This window comes from Saccostrea echinata, unplaced genomic scaffold, assembly GCF_033153115.1.
Source record: "Saccostrea echinata isolate AGI-Se365-2 ecotype Australia unplaced genomic scaffold, CSIRO_AGI_Sech_v1 ptg000005l, whole genome shotgun sequence".
Lineage (NCBI taxonomy): Eukaryota > Metazoa > Mollusca > Bivalvia > Ostreida > Ostreidae > Saccostrea > Saccostrea echinata.
In genome coordinates this window covers 18066762-18082844 of record NW_026889754.1, presented here as the reverse complement: position 1 = coordinate 18082844, position 16083 = coordinate 18066762, and positions in this window count along the sequence as shown.

Genomic DNA, 16083 nt, shown 5'->3' with positions numbered 1-16083 from the left:
TCACCGTCAATAAAGCGACCACTTGTCTTATATTCAAGAGAGAGTATGTGTGTTAGAATGGCTTTCTAATTGAATGGGACTATTTCATAAACATATAATTGAATCGGAAATAAATTTAAAGTACTATATTTTTTATGAACAGTATTATATTCTTTGCAGCACAAATAGCTTTGCATTTGATTGATTGATTGAATGTTGTTTTACGTCCCGTTCGACTTCACTATATACCGATGAAGGTCATATTTAGACATTTACTCGGCACTCAAGGCCATTGAGGGATCTTTATCGTGCCTACTCCTGCCTTGACACGAGGCCTTGTTTTTAAGGTCTCATCCAAATGAACCGCAACAAAGTGCCGAGCGCTTGGCGAAGGAACAGTTGCAACTTACTCTTTTTTTTATCGATTTAGGTTTTGGTTTGAACACACAACCTTCTGATCACGGACATCTGCATTTGAAATATGCATATAATATTCATACATAAATAAAAATAGACCTTCTAACATTTCAAAGTAAATATGCTGCCCGGATCAATGGATACTTCATAAATTAATGGAACATTTCTCTCGGATTTCCTACCTATTATGGATAAATTTGTTATCTGTTAAAAATACTTGAAATATTTATTGAAATTTATTATCAACAATAATAACGGTTTCTTTTCTTCTGTTTTTCAAAAGGAGACGTAATATTTTAATAACTTTCTTGTAATACATCTATAAACCTTGAAAAATCATTAAAAAAATTTTTGAACTCCAAAAACACAAAAAAAAGGAATTCAAATCAGGTCACCAATAATAAATTCTTTTAAATCTAGAAAGCCCGTCAACAAGGGGCAAAGCATTTTTTATTAAGCTGGGAATTACAGTAAAATTTTGAATTTCAACAAATTTTAGTCTTCACATATATTTTCAGTGCAATCGCTGGAATATACAAGTTTTATCCTGCATGGTCGCTTGCACTATTTTATTATCAAATGAAGGGAAACTACACGAATTGTCTCCTTGCACGTGACATGCTCTAGACCAATCAGATTGTATTATTCTGAAAGATAGATATAATTGTTGGACCATCTATAAACTTCCCTTTTGGTCATATTGGTTAAAGAGTGTTCAAATGGTATTTGCTTTTTTTGTTAAATACCGGTATATAAAACCTGATACGGAAATTTAATCTGAAGACAAACAATTTTACATGATCATGCTAATTGTGTATATCCATTCATGTCCTGTTATTAAACATTTTATGACACTGGATGTAATTATTTCTTTACAAACCTTTGAGTATCGAAAGCTTCACATACTCAAAATAGTTATCTAGTAGCACATCATTATTAGAAGAAACGTAAAATTAGGAGACAAAATAGTTGTTGCTGCTAAAGCGCAAATTAAGATATTTGTTTGAAATTATGATTTTACTACAAAATCTATATATAGGAGTGATTCTTGTCGTGTTAACAGAATCATTAGGTAAGTATTTTTACGAAATCTTAATTTGATGCTTTCTACATATGTTAGATCCTCTCTGAGATTTTCTTAAATTGGTGTAAAGCTTTATCCTGCTTGTTGACGTAATTGTTTATCCATGTTTGGGGGCGGGGGGGGTTGTAGCGTGTCTATAATAAACATAGCTTGAGAATCGATTTACGTCTCATCTGCGCAATATCCTGTTTGCCACAATATTATGTATTCATTTCCCCTCTTGTATGTTGAGTGTAAACGTAGAATCAATATTAATATATGGTATAGTCACTTAGTCTCAGTACTTAGTAAAGGTCTACGTTTGAAGTTCTTCACCGGTATATAAGGAATGTCTCATAAGAGTGAAATATTCTGGCAAGGGATGTAAACAACAAATAATCAATATATCACATCTGAGTTGCAAAGTGTTCATTTGATTCCAACATTATATTTAACAGCAAGTTTGTTTTAGTGGCTATTTATTACTTCCTTGCTGTGCATTTACAAAATAGTATATTTGGATAAATAAAGAACTCACCTTCCATTGTTTATCTGAGAATTGTAACATTTTTCTTATCTTTTATTTACTTAATATCTTAGTTATATTTATGGTCATTTTTATTTGTTTTTCTTTAAGCTTTTCCCGAAAATGATTCTTTATCATACTGCCGTAAGGAATAAGAGACCTTTTTTAAAAAAAATCTCATTTTATATTTTCTACTACATGTATTTGACGAGATCTATGGTCAGACAAAGTTCCTTATTCTCCGTATTTCTCACCGGTCACGATAGCGTGGTGGTAGGGCATTCGCTTCGTAATCGGGAGGCCCGGGTTCGATTCTTGTTCGCTGCGCTACGTCAAACCTAAGATGTAAATATACGTAGTGACTGTTCCTTCACCAACTCAAGCCCGCGGTATGCACTAGATGTAAGTCACTGGTCTACTTTTGTGAGATCTTAAAAACCCAGGTCCCGTGTCATGGTAGGCGTTGCACGATAAATATCCCTCACTGCTCAATGGCCCTGAGTGCCGGGTTAATGTCAAAAATCTGAAGCCCTTCATCGGCATACGGTGACGTCTCTAGATGAGTGAAAAATTCTCGAATTGGACGTTAATTAAATAACATAAAATCAATCAATCAATCAATATCCGTATTTGTCAAAACCAGATACTTTTAGATAAGAAGAATCTTATCTGACCCATAAAACATTATTTCAGCTTAGTAGCACAATGAATGGATTTTATTGCTCTGTCTCTAAAGTTGATTATCTTTTTTCCTGCAAACAAACCATCTAAAAATAAACTCTTGAAGAGGTATCGATATTCCGTCTTTAATAATGTAAAGAATTCTGTTCCGTTGTGCAGAATGATGAATTTATTTAGAATTTACATTCTAAAATTTCCTGCCAATATTTTTATTCCGGGGAAATAAAAAATGCCGACGTTGGGTTTAAGTAATCCTATTAAAATATATAATTTAAATAATTATAAATTACGCACCCTTGTTGTCTCTTAACTGATTTTGAAGTCATCTTGAAGTTATCTCTAACACTAACTCCGATATTTTACTTGTACTTGTAAATATGCATTACAAAACCCTTACATAACTTCAGATCGATGTAATGCAAAACTCTAAACTTTAAAGTTTCATTCAATGAAATAGAAACACATCAGCATGTGAGTTAGTATTTGTATATTTCAGAAAATCTCGTCCAAAACATGATATATGAAGGTATTGCTTCGCAAAGTAACCCATACAGCAGAAATCGATGGCCTGCAAACAAAGCCATAGATGGAAATCTCCAAGACCAGCTTGGCGAGAGCACATGTAGTATAACAACTGCCCTTTACCATAAGACTGCATGGTGGAAGTTTTTCTTCAATCAATCAAATAATGTTGCATATTTGCAGATCTTCTTCAGACATGGCAGTAAAAATATTCACTATTTATAAAGCATCAGTGTCCAAATTCGGCCTGTGAATATTCTTTCTTGATTTAAAAAAACTTTTTTTTATTGTTTTCCGAAATCAGTATGCAAAAACGCTTGTTAAATAATTTTTTTTGTTTTAATAAGTCCATCTATCCCAAACAAAAAATACTATAGTTTAAATTCACTTAGAACGCACTACATGTTATATCAAGTACACTTTATGACGTCATATGACATCACTGTATGTTTACCATTAACAAACATTGCAACGTTGCAAACATAGATAAAATATATATAAAGCAGAAGTATTAGCTGTATTTATACTAATCAGTTTGTAGTCTGGTACATATAAAAAAAAATATCAAAATGTAAAAAAAAAAATGTTACTACACAAAATTTAATATAGAACTGTTATATATATTTTAGCAGTCAATCGTAACACAGGCTTCTCAGTATTTGTTTTCAATGAGTCATCATATATACCACCATCTTCCAATGGAGAAAGAGTGTTCACTCAGGATCCATCTACCTGTCCAAACAAAGTACAAAATGTCACCGTTAATCGATTAACAAAAGGATTAGCTATATTTAATTCGAAGGATCCTGCGCTCATTACAAACTGCACAGAATATGAACCTTCATTTGCTACCATTGAAATATGCGAAGTAATGATCATAGGTTTGTATTATACCAGGCAGCGAGAAAATATATTGCAATTAGGCAAGGGAATAGAAAACGAAACAAAATAAAAACTCAAAACAAAAAACAAAATCCTCGAAAAAAAAAGGGAAACAATTAATAAATTGCAAGCAGAAAATAGAAGTAATTTTAATATTTATTCTCAAAATCAACGTACAATGAATAATTGTTGGTTGCTTTGGTTTAGGCTGCAAAGCTGGAGCTTACGCAGAAGGTTGCAAAGTATGCCCATCAATATGTCCTAAACAAGACTGTGATGCATTCAATGGATCATGCAGACATCAAAAACAACCTGGTTGTATTTACTTCTTTAATTACTTTACACATACTGTGTTTTGAAAAAAAATAGGAAAGTAAACTTTTAAGGTACTTTGATATATTTATTCTAAGTTGTCCCATTATTAAGGCTTTTATTAAGACACTCAAATTGCCTACATCTGCATTATTTACATGCACACTCTCAATTATTCATAATTATGTTTGTAAAAACCGTTTTGTAATGTTCCTTGGCTTATTTATTAATGTTGTTTCCATAAAGAAAACTATATTACACATTTATGTAGTTTGTCTCCTTACGGTGTATAATAATGCCTAATTGCTTTTAGCTTTTTTTCTCAAATTAAGCCACTATTCACACACGTTCGACAGCAACAAACCTAAGTCCAAAACAAAATAGGGAAAAATTGCTTCTGATCCTGCTTTCGTTGGTACGCTTAAGAACCGCCAATTGCCCTAAGTGCCAAGTTAAAGTTTATATTTGCCATTCAATGGCCTTTGGTTACATCACCTTTTTTAAAGTAATCTTGTATGGGATCTAAAACTACAACAGTGAATCAACTGATGTGTCACACCTGAATTGAAAGAGTTTGAGGGATGTACGTCTAATGAAAAAAAAAAATAAACATTTTTTCCCAAAATTATTGTATTGGAAATATTGTATTTCTAGACATATGGATAGTGAACAGAAAACATTTCAATGAAATTCAAAATTATGAGTGTTGATAAGAAGATATTTTCACAAACTGTACAAGAATGCTGAATGCAACATGATAATTGGAGAGTTACTCTCATCAAGGGACACTCTCTGGTCTTTAAATGTCCTGGAATTTTCGGGATCATTTGCAGGTTGTGTTGATTTGGGTTTAGCGTCTTGTGCATCAAGCTATGATTTTTCACCTTGCAAATATCTCATCAAGGATTAAGAGCATAAATTTTCCTCCTATTTCCCTCCTTACTCTCTTCAACATTTTGAAAACATCAGTTCAGGATTTATCCGTCTTTATATCAATCCAGTATATAAAATTTAAACCACAAGAGAGAACGGTTTTGAGCAAATCCATGTGAATGTTAACAAATTGGAACGCTCTATATTTTAATTCTTGTTCTGTATATAGGTCATATTCGCAAAAACTAGAATTTGTGCACTTGGTGCTTCTAGAATAGATTTCATAGGCATATAACGTACGAAGAAAATATTTGAAATGTGAATTTAAAATCTAAAACAAAATAAATTTGACTAACTTCATACACGAAAGCCCCTGATAACAATGCATTCTGTCATAATTCTCATCAAGGTCTTACTAAATGGATAATAAAGTATACCCTAAAAATGCTATCTCTTGAAATTTCAATTCACAAACTATAAGTTTGTGGAGATTCTACAAAAAGGGAAAATGTCTTGATATTAAATCGATTGTTACAGGAAATTGATATTCTTGTGCATTTAAACGACTGTTTCTGATTACCTGCACGAAATAATTGCTTTTTTGCGCACCGGTGAAATCCAATACCTGGTCACTATGCTGTCCTTTAGAAATGGGGATTTTGACTAAATCTATTGTGTACTTTATCTGTGAAATATTTTAGAAAAAACATCCTGCTCCACTGATTTTGAGCTTTTTCTTACAGAAAATGACAAAAATCGAAAGTACATTCTTGAAACATTTATTTACACTTGTAGTTGATGGAAGGACGGAAACACTGAAGACCTCCACGGTGGTCCTCGCCACTGTTTCAGCACTTGTAGTAGTAATTATAATAATCATAGCCCTTAGAGTACACTACAAAAGAAAACAAAAGTACAGTCACAAAAAGAGATATCAGGAGGATACCGAGCCAGTTGGAAACTTACATTTGTATGACAAAATTAAAAAGACAGAAAAGGAAAACGTGTATAATAAAATAACTCTTGCAGTGGATGTTTCTGTTTATCAAGAAATACACATATAAACCCATAGAGTATTAACAAGTTACAAATTCATTTTTTATAAAATATTTATAGTCAGAAATATTTTTTTTTTAATTCCGCAAGTTTGTGATATCTATTTCAGTAGCTAAATAACATATCTCCGTGTGTATTAAATATTTCCACATAATAATGTGTTAACCTGTGGATAAGCAAATCTTTATTCAGCGTTATTCTTTATCAAACAATTCAATCAGAAATCATTTAAAAGCAGTCTATGGCTTCAATGATCGTGTTTGGAGGCAAATTTTGTAATATTTGGAAAAGATTATTCTAATATAAACATGAAGCTAATTGCTCTCAAAGCTTACCTGGCTAACATCGATTTTCTTTACATTTCATTAAATATATTTCCCTGGCAAATTGTGACTCCATATCATTGCGCCATCCTAACTTTAAGTGGTATTTGAATCTACACAACAAGTGTGTCCTTCGCTATCAATATGACTAATATGTCTTTGCAGTTATGGAGTTTAAGTTATTTATTTATATTTATTTATCATCATCATGTAAATAAGCATTATGTAAAATTTGATCCTGATTTTAATCAACTCTAACCCCGTGTCTATAATTAAAAAAAAAATACGCACAACTTATAAATGTTTGCAAATTGAGGTTCTATTGTTTCCTTGAGAGGACTTTTGAAAATATTTCTTGTAACATATAGTTGTTATGGGTCAGAATTACCCAAAATGCCAGCAAAATTCAATTACACACAGTTTAAACTTAACAGCAATTTATTTACAATTATGTATAACAATCAAAAAGTACAAATTTACAGCAAGGATCCAAACATACGAACAACAGAGTGTCCGTTATTGTACACAGAATATCCAAGTGAGAGTATTCGACACCTATCTTATCCAAGTCTATTTGACCTCCGGTCTTCTTTTACTTCCGTCTTTTTGTACGCCAGTCTATTTTTTACTCCAGTCTAATTTATGCGTACAATGGACAGGGTATTTATACATTAACATGAATCTAGAAAATTCGAGAAATTGTAAATACAAGATCTTACTGGAACAATCTGGACATACGCGAAATTAAAGAGTCAAGAATGTTCTAGAAAAAAAAGAACATAAGTTGTTTTGGTCAAGGTTTTTATAGGATTTATTCCAATGTAAAACTTTGACCATACTGCTACTACACTCTATGACCGTGCGCAATGATTAGATCTGAAGGAAAAAAAATAGAATCTACACAATTTCTACACAGTCTTGAAGTATACCTGTTAGTTTCATGCTTTTTGGTCCAATTTTTTCCTTAAGAAGAACATATATATTTTTTCGATGTATTCTAAAGAACATGTTTTTACCCTTTTTTTACCGCACCCTACAACAGGGACTATGATTTTATCAATGTAGAATATACATTATGTCCGGAACCCTATCATTTTTTTTTTTTTTTTTTTTTTTTTTGCTATATATTCCAATATTCAAGTTTGATACTTTCTTGTGGTCCTACCCTACCCCCGAGGACTAATGTTTAGAACATACATACCTCAAAAGTTTCATTTTATATGGTCCGTATGTTCTTAAGGAAGTTGCTATTTCTTGATTTTATTTACATTGAGAGGGTGTTTGTTGCCCATTAAATCAAATATGAATTCCCATTTCCAAAGGCTGTTTTATGCCAAATTTGGATAAAATTTGCCCGGTTCTCTAAAAGGATTTAAAAAAAAAAAGTTTACAGACGGACCGACTGACATCGTACAATCGATTGGGTAAATACAAAAATGGACATCGGATGGCCAGAAAAGCTCACTAATCTTCTCAGCTCAGGAGAACTTTTCTTCTTTTTAGTTTAGCTATGAATGTTTTTGATTTCAACGTGCCGATTTAAACCCGATGTTCTTTTTTCTCCTTTTTTTTTAATGCCTGAAGACAATATTGAAGAATTTTCCATTTTCACGTATATGATCTTTACTGTCTGAGAATGTAAAATTTAGGATATAAACATGGGTATTGCAAGTTAATGTAGATGTATAGTGTGTTCATGCATAAAAGAGGAAATGTAAGATACATTCTTTTTTTAGGCAAATTCAGCTTTATGGTAATATGGATTTTTTAAATGACGGGATACGATAAATCATTTTTGAATCTTTTTTATACATGTACATACACTATGTTTACATCAATTTCTATGTAAATATTTATCCTCATTTAGCGGGCATCCATGAAAAAATAAGAATAGCATGATTTTCCTATTCGTCTGTTGGTTTGTATTTTGGGGTGTTGGTTTTCATGATTAATTTGGGAAATATTCTTGCACTACACTGTTTCTTGAACTGTTTGGTTCATTTTGAGGTGTAGCAGCATTTTTAAGGCTGTGTACTTTGTATTTTAGTATTTATAAATCGTATGTCTCTTTTGAGAATAAAACATGGCAATATATTGCTCAAGTATGATGGTGCAAAATCAAATACTTCTATTAAAGAACCTGCATAATAATGATAAGGCATAACATTTACAATACGAGATAATCCACTCTTCGAATATTTTTTTTTTTTTTGGAAATCTATTAAATCTTAAAGAAAGTTTCTTAACTATGTAAGGTCTGTTGGGGAAATTTTTGGTTTACATTCAACTTCTCCATTAATTTTTGTTTCAGGATTTTTATCAAAAACAGAATGATTATAAAAAGTTTTTACCCATTTAATGTTTAAGTATTTCCAGGTGATGTGATTCAACAATACACCGTAGTCATGCATTTAAAAAAAATGAAGGAGGAAATTTATTCAGTAGTGTGGATAACTTATTTTAAATGTCATTTTACGAACTTGTGAACTTGTTTCCCTGTACTAATATCGGTTTCAGCTGCCAGGGCTGTTTTCTGAATACAATTTGCTCTTTTCATTTCTTTCCGCACTAAGGTGGCGTACCTCAAGCTCAGCATAATTATCGTCGAAAATCTTCCAACCCTTCATGCGAAATTCACTACCAGAAAGTATCTGAGATGGATAACCTCATAGTCAGATATTCAGTTTATCGATACATCAGATTGATTGATTCCCTCTCGAGAATTTTTCACTCATATGGAGACGCCACCACTTGCCGGTGGAGAGCTGCAAATTTTGTCCTATACTCGGCACTTACGGCCATTGAGCAGTGAGGGTTCTTTTTCGTGCCAGCACCTACTGCGACACGGGACCTCGGTTTATACGCTCTCATCCGAAGGACCGGTCTCCACGTCTCACAGTGGGATTCGGACCCGCGACGTAAGGATCAACTTCTTACTTCGCGACTCTAGAGCAGACGCTCTAACCACTGCGCCACGCGGGCGACTCGATACATCAGAAGAAATGTTTCAAGTTCAAATTTCAATTTTGACCTTAAAGGTCAAGGTCAAAGGTAAAAGCATAAAGGTATCGTTTTCTGATGAGTTAGACCATTTTTCAACATAAAATTCATAAAATGTTTACTTACAAACTGAGGGCCACTGTCAGTGTGAATTCATAGGGCAACCCCTGAGACTTAAAAAGAAACTTTACCTGTAACGATCTCTGGTGAATTTTTTTTTTTTTAAATACGTGGTATTAATTTGTTCTCATAAATATATTCTTTTTATCAGCAATGGGACTTAAAGATTTATGGTGTTGCTATAGTGCAGAAGACAAACGGCGGGCTTCATTGGTTTAGGTCTACTTAGCTGACTCAACAACCGACATCCGTAAAGACTTTTGCAAAACTTTTTCAAAATACTTGTTTTAACTCTGATAATCCATACTTTGCCTCTTAGTAGTGTTTTTATTGAGACAATGCCATTATGTCCTTTGTGAGTAAGCTCTTAAACCTTATCAGAAAACTTTTAAAAGATAACAGTTTATGAATCTAGCATAGGTAACCTTTGAATTGAACCCAATTCACCACGCGTTGGAAAACACCTCTTAATAATAAACTCAATGCAATGCAACTGTTTATCGAATAGGCGTCGTCTAGATAAGCTGTTTATATGGCGAGCTTTACTCACATGTACATATATTGCATAAATATGCTCATGTAAGTGTAATTCGCTGTATAAACGTACTTGTATATATATTAAAAAAACAAGCATTCTGAGAGTGTTGCATTAGCAATACTAGTCCCCTACCGGCAAGTGTAATCTGGTTCCCGCTAAAAATTGAAAATGTCATAATTCCGTCAAAAAATCAATGAAGCGGAATGAAATGCAAACTTGATCTATAACTCATCATGGTAAAGTCACATATCAAAAATCATCTCAATATCTGCATGTGTTTAGAAAAAAAAACGCGGAAAGCCCTGAAAAATTGAGAAGGTCGTAATTCCCCTAAAAATCATTGAAGCGGAACGAAATGCAAACTTGATCTGTAACTCATCAAGATACACTCACATACTAAAAATCAGCTCAATGTCTGCAAGCGTTTAGAAAAAAGTGCGGAAAACCAAGTTGGACAGACTGACAGACAGACAGACAGACAGAGGGATAGAGAGACGGACAGGCGGACGGACGGACGGACAGGTAGGGGACTAAAAATACTCCTGTAAGCACATTTACACTTAGTCATAGGCAGGTGCAAATCTGTCTAATCATTGGGTAAATCAAATATTTGTTTGCTTAATGGTTCAGCTATGGTGTTTTCTGATGAAAATAGCTCTCCAGGAGGTCTTCTACAAAGGAAAAGGTTAGAGACTTTCTTAATTCTAAAATTCTACGACCACCGTTCATTATTCATTTTTTTTTTTAGATGCTTGAAAGCGGATTCCCTCTAATTTTTCACTCATGACGCCTCATCTTGTAATTCAAATGCTTAACACATGTGACATAATTCTGAGGCAATTTTAGGAAAATCTTGTTAAAAATGAAGACAAGTTTACGAAACTATGAAAAAGAAAGTAAATAGAAAAAGGGAAAATTCCTCGCAATTTCAGATCTTGTGTCACACTGTTTAGGTAAAGATTGTTTATGCGTTTTCAATCGTCATGCATAAAAGGTACACAATAGAGTGTAATGTATAACAAAAAAATAAGGAAATTTATAATTCAATCTTTTTTGTGGAATTCAATATTTTTCCTCATAGGAAATCTTTATCATCGGAGTGTGGTGATATTTGTATTTTTTTTTCTTTTTAACTTTCAAAATCGTGTAAATTTTGACGAATGGCAATGCAGTTGGATAATCATTAGCATTTATGGAGGAGTTTAAAAGATTAATGTACCTCATATTTCTTTGGAATTCTATGCATACATTTGAAGGATTTGGTAAATAACATATTGTTAAAAAATATGCATGATTTTTGACAAAGTTTATTTTTTCGATAAATGCACAGATTTTCAATAAATACCTTTTTTTCTTCTAAGCACAGTCATTTGTTTTCTTCACATAGTACCTTTTATAGTAAACTTAATGTTCTATTGTTTGAAGATAATCTTAGCTCGCTATCAGCGTATAAAGGACATGCATCCCAGAGTAGAACATACAGCGGTTATAACGCACCTGCAGACAGAGCAGTAGATGGCTACCTCCAGGAGGAACGTGAAAACACCTGCAGTATAACATGGGCTCAACCTGAGTTTAAAGTTGCTTGGTGGAAATTTTCACTAAAACGCATGTCTAATATAGCGTATTTAGAAATTTATTTTCGAAGTTCAAGTAAGTCACTTTACAAAATCCATAAACTTTCTTACATTGTTAAACACATGTTCGAGAGAGATAGAGAAAGAAAGAAATATTCCAATAGCTGCGGTGCAATAGATTGTTGCGATGACAAATAATGATACTTCAACGTTCGGGAAGTGGGTTGAGAAGATGGGTTACTTGGAGGCAACTTCTAAATTTGGTTCTGTCAATGTATTGAACCCTTGATTTAAAAACAATATTCAAGTTCTAATACTTTGAAACTACATACAAATGCATCTACATAGTCTGAAATTCAGATGAATAGTTCTATAATATATGGAGCTTGTTAATTATCAACAGCACAATATATTTAAAAAATATATAAAGACAAAAACAGTCTCTAGCAATATTTGCTAATGTGACTCTCTGTAAAACATTTACATCTACTGACGATTTTATGAAACCCACTCCATTCATTATTCAGTAAACGCCGGTTAGAACTATTTTCAAACCACTCGTATAGATTTCTCATACAGTGTGCTTTATCATCAAGAGACATAAAATGACGTACAAATTAATGATACAATATTTAACGTCCTTAGTCTTACTTTACATTATCATTTTTAGATATAAATATAATCGATAACATGTCTTTCTTCGTTTGTTAGTATGGGAATAAACGGCTGCAGCTATTGCAGAAAAAGTACATAACCAGCTGATGCAGGTTTTGTACATGTATTTTTGTTTTCTGCAACAGCTGAGTCAATCCCATACGAAAAAGGATTATGAGAATTCAATCGCAGTATTCATTTGACGGTTCGTTTGCGATCAATTGCCCGTCAATCGTCCATTAGTTAATTTTTTGCCAACTACGGGACCTTCATTTGCATAAAGTTGATTCTATATATTCTGTGCAGTCCCATTGTTGAATGCACCTATATATTATATGCAGTTGACAGTTTTTTCTACATGTGCAATTGACCTTTACATTGTAATTAAATTCTCCTCTATTTTCTCTACAGTCGACCAATGTTGAATAGTTCCAAATTTTTTGCAGATGACTACTGTTGAATACTCCTATAGTGTTTGTGCAGTTGACCATTGTTGAACGTCTTATATTTTCGATGCAGTTGACCACAGTTGAATAGTCCTGTATTTTCTTTGCAATTACCGTTCACGATAGCTCAGTCGGTAGAGCGATCGCTTTGTGATCGGAAGGTCGTGAGTTCGAATCTCCGCCGCCACTGACCTAAGTCGATAAAAAATGAGTAGCAACTATTCCTTCGCTATGCGCTCGGCACTTTGAAGCGAAAGTTGCGGGTCCTTCGAATGAGAGCTTAAAAACCGAGGCCCCGTGTCACGGCAGGCGTTGACACGATAAAGATCCCTCACTGCTCAATGGCCCTTAGTGCCGAGTAAACATACAATCAATCAATCAATCTTTACAGTTGACCACTGTTGAATACTCCTCTATTTTCTTTGCAGTTGACCACTGTTGAATTTTCCTATATTTCTTTGCAGTTGACCACTGTTGAATATTCTGTTATTCAGTCTTGAAAACCTAAAGCAAGCGGGTTGCTCTGAAAATCTACCATGACACTGAATTCCAGATAGTAGGAAAAGACAGAACAATGAGGCCATTAAGATGCTATTTATAAATATATGCATAAAATTGAGTGGCAGACTCTCACGTGTTGTTATGTCTCCTTTATTTTCGGCGCAGAAAAGTATAAAAATCAAAAGCAATGGCATATTTTACCAACAAAACAACAAAAAACACGACAAAAGAAATGATGCACAACAAGTTTTCTGAGTTTTTGTTGTTTGTTTACACGTACACAACACGTACACACTAGTTGAGATGTATACAAGCTACAGTCTACAGTCTTCCCAATATCTTTCAGAAAAGAATATAAACAAATAAAAAATCTTTGAGTTTTATACTTAAATCGACTGCACAAGCTGAATCATTCACGAAACAACAATATTCATATAATTCTTTAATTCAGATCCCCCCTTTCTACCAAAAACACACACCGACACACCTTTATTGAATTCAAATCTAGATTGTTTTAAGAGTAATGAAATTGCAATCCCGGATTATACAAGTGTCGCTTCAAACCCAACATAAATAGAGTCCGAGAGCTTTTCTAACACAGAGTGGTCAACTATAGTCAACATTGCAAGATTTTGCAAGGTAGGAGAATTAAATAATGGTCAACTCTTTCCTTGCGTGAACTTTTCAAAGTATTAGCATTTAACTAATGGTTAACTCACTCGAAATCAGTCAATTAATAGTCAACTGACCATTTTATGCAAAACAGTAAAACATTTCAAAAAAAGCATTCAACTCCCAGTGATCAATTGTTTTTGAGTATTCACTTGAAGACTAGTTGATTGGTTGTTGACGACTAGTTGACGTTCAACTAAGCATTTTCGTATGAGATAATTTCCTTGCTAACACACCAAAGAAGTACTTTATTGTTTAAAATAATACCCTTCAGTTGACAAGCTATATATATTTTCTATAGATAACTATAGTGATAACTTTGGCACAATGAAAACTAAAGTGAAAACATTGACCCCTTGATTTACTCTAGCGATAAATATGAAAAATTTGATTTGCTACAGTGATAACATTGACACTGTGAGCACTTTGATTTACTATAGCTATTACTATGAAAACTTTGATTAACTATAGTGATCATTATGAAAACTTTGATTTACTATAGTCCCTCTTTGACACTATAAAAATTTTGAAATACTATAGTGTTCATCTATGAAAACTTTGATTCATAAAAGTTATCACTCAAATATATTTGATATAAATGCCTATATGTCGTTTACATACTTGATAACATCAAATTATGTTATTCACTAATATAAAAAAGGTCAATTGAAATAAAAGCTGAACAATTTTCATTTTAGAAATGTTATCCAGTAGAAGTTTTTGAAAACAATATTTAATTTTTTTTCAAAAAGTATAAAATCAAAAATAAAATTTAATGCAAAAAAATGAATTGCATGTAAAGTGCATGTAATGATTTGAAATAGAAAACATCAAAATATATCTTTTGTAAATTGAGATAATCTGCAAAGCTAGATAATTCCAATGCTTTGAAATTTAATAACTTTTACATGTATCACAGAAAATTATATAGTGTTAGTAGTAATAAATTTTGAACATTTAATTTCTAGAGGCTTCATGTCAAAACCTTTATAAACCATAATGTTGACTTTGAAACTTTGATTTCCCAGTGTGTAAAGGTTGCAACTTTGATTTACTATAGTGATCATTATGAAAACGTTGATTTACTATTGTGATCACAATGAAAACTTTGATGTACTATAGTGTTCACTATGAAAACATGGATTAACTAAAGTGATCACTGAAAACTTTGATTTACTATAGTGATAACTTTGACACTATGAAAACTTTGATTTACTATAGTGATAACTCTGAAACTTTGATTTGCTATAGTTAACTATAGTTAGCTATAGTATTTCTTTTGTTAGAGAATATAAGAATTTATAGATGACTTCAATACTGCAAGTATATATGCTTAAATCACATGACTGCCACATCACATGATAAATCTGAATAAAAAAAATCTAACCGTCCTAAACATGTAGTTTTGAACCACATATCACTTTTTGATATCAGTTAAGACCCAAAAAAAATAATTGGCCATACTTTTAAAAAATGTATTTTTTTGATTTAAAAAAATGCCGATGTATCCATTTAGCACCTTCACTGTGCTGCAGAGCTACAAAATTCATCTTTTTTTCTTCAAGGTTCTTTATTGTTTATGTATCAAATAAAAGACCTATCCAATAGGCAATGATCTACAAATAAAAATAATACAAGCTCACATTATCAATAAGGTATAAAATGAAGAATAATAAGGCACTATTGTACATTAAAAGTTATATATAACAGTAACCCCCCCCCCCCCCCGAAAAAATGAACCTGCCACATCCAGACACCCCCTGTAGCAGTTTCAATCGCGCATGCGGTCACTAGATAAATTATATTCATGGAAAAGAACTATATTAAAGTATATCGTTGAATCTTTTTTTTTTTTTTTTTTTTTTTTTTTTTTTTTTTTTTTTAGAAATGTTTTATATCTACTAATGTATATCTAATCCAAAGCATTTGTTGATTTTGACC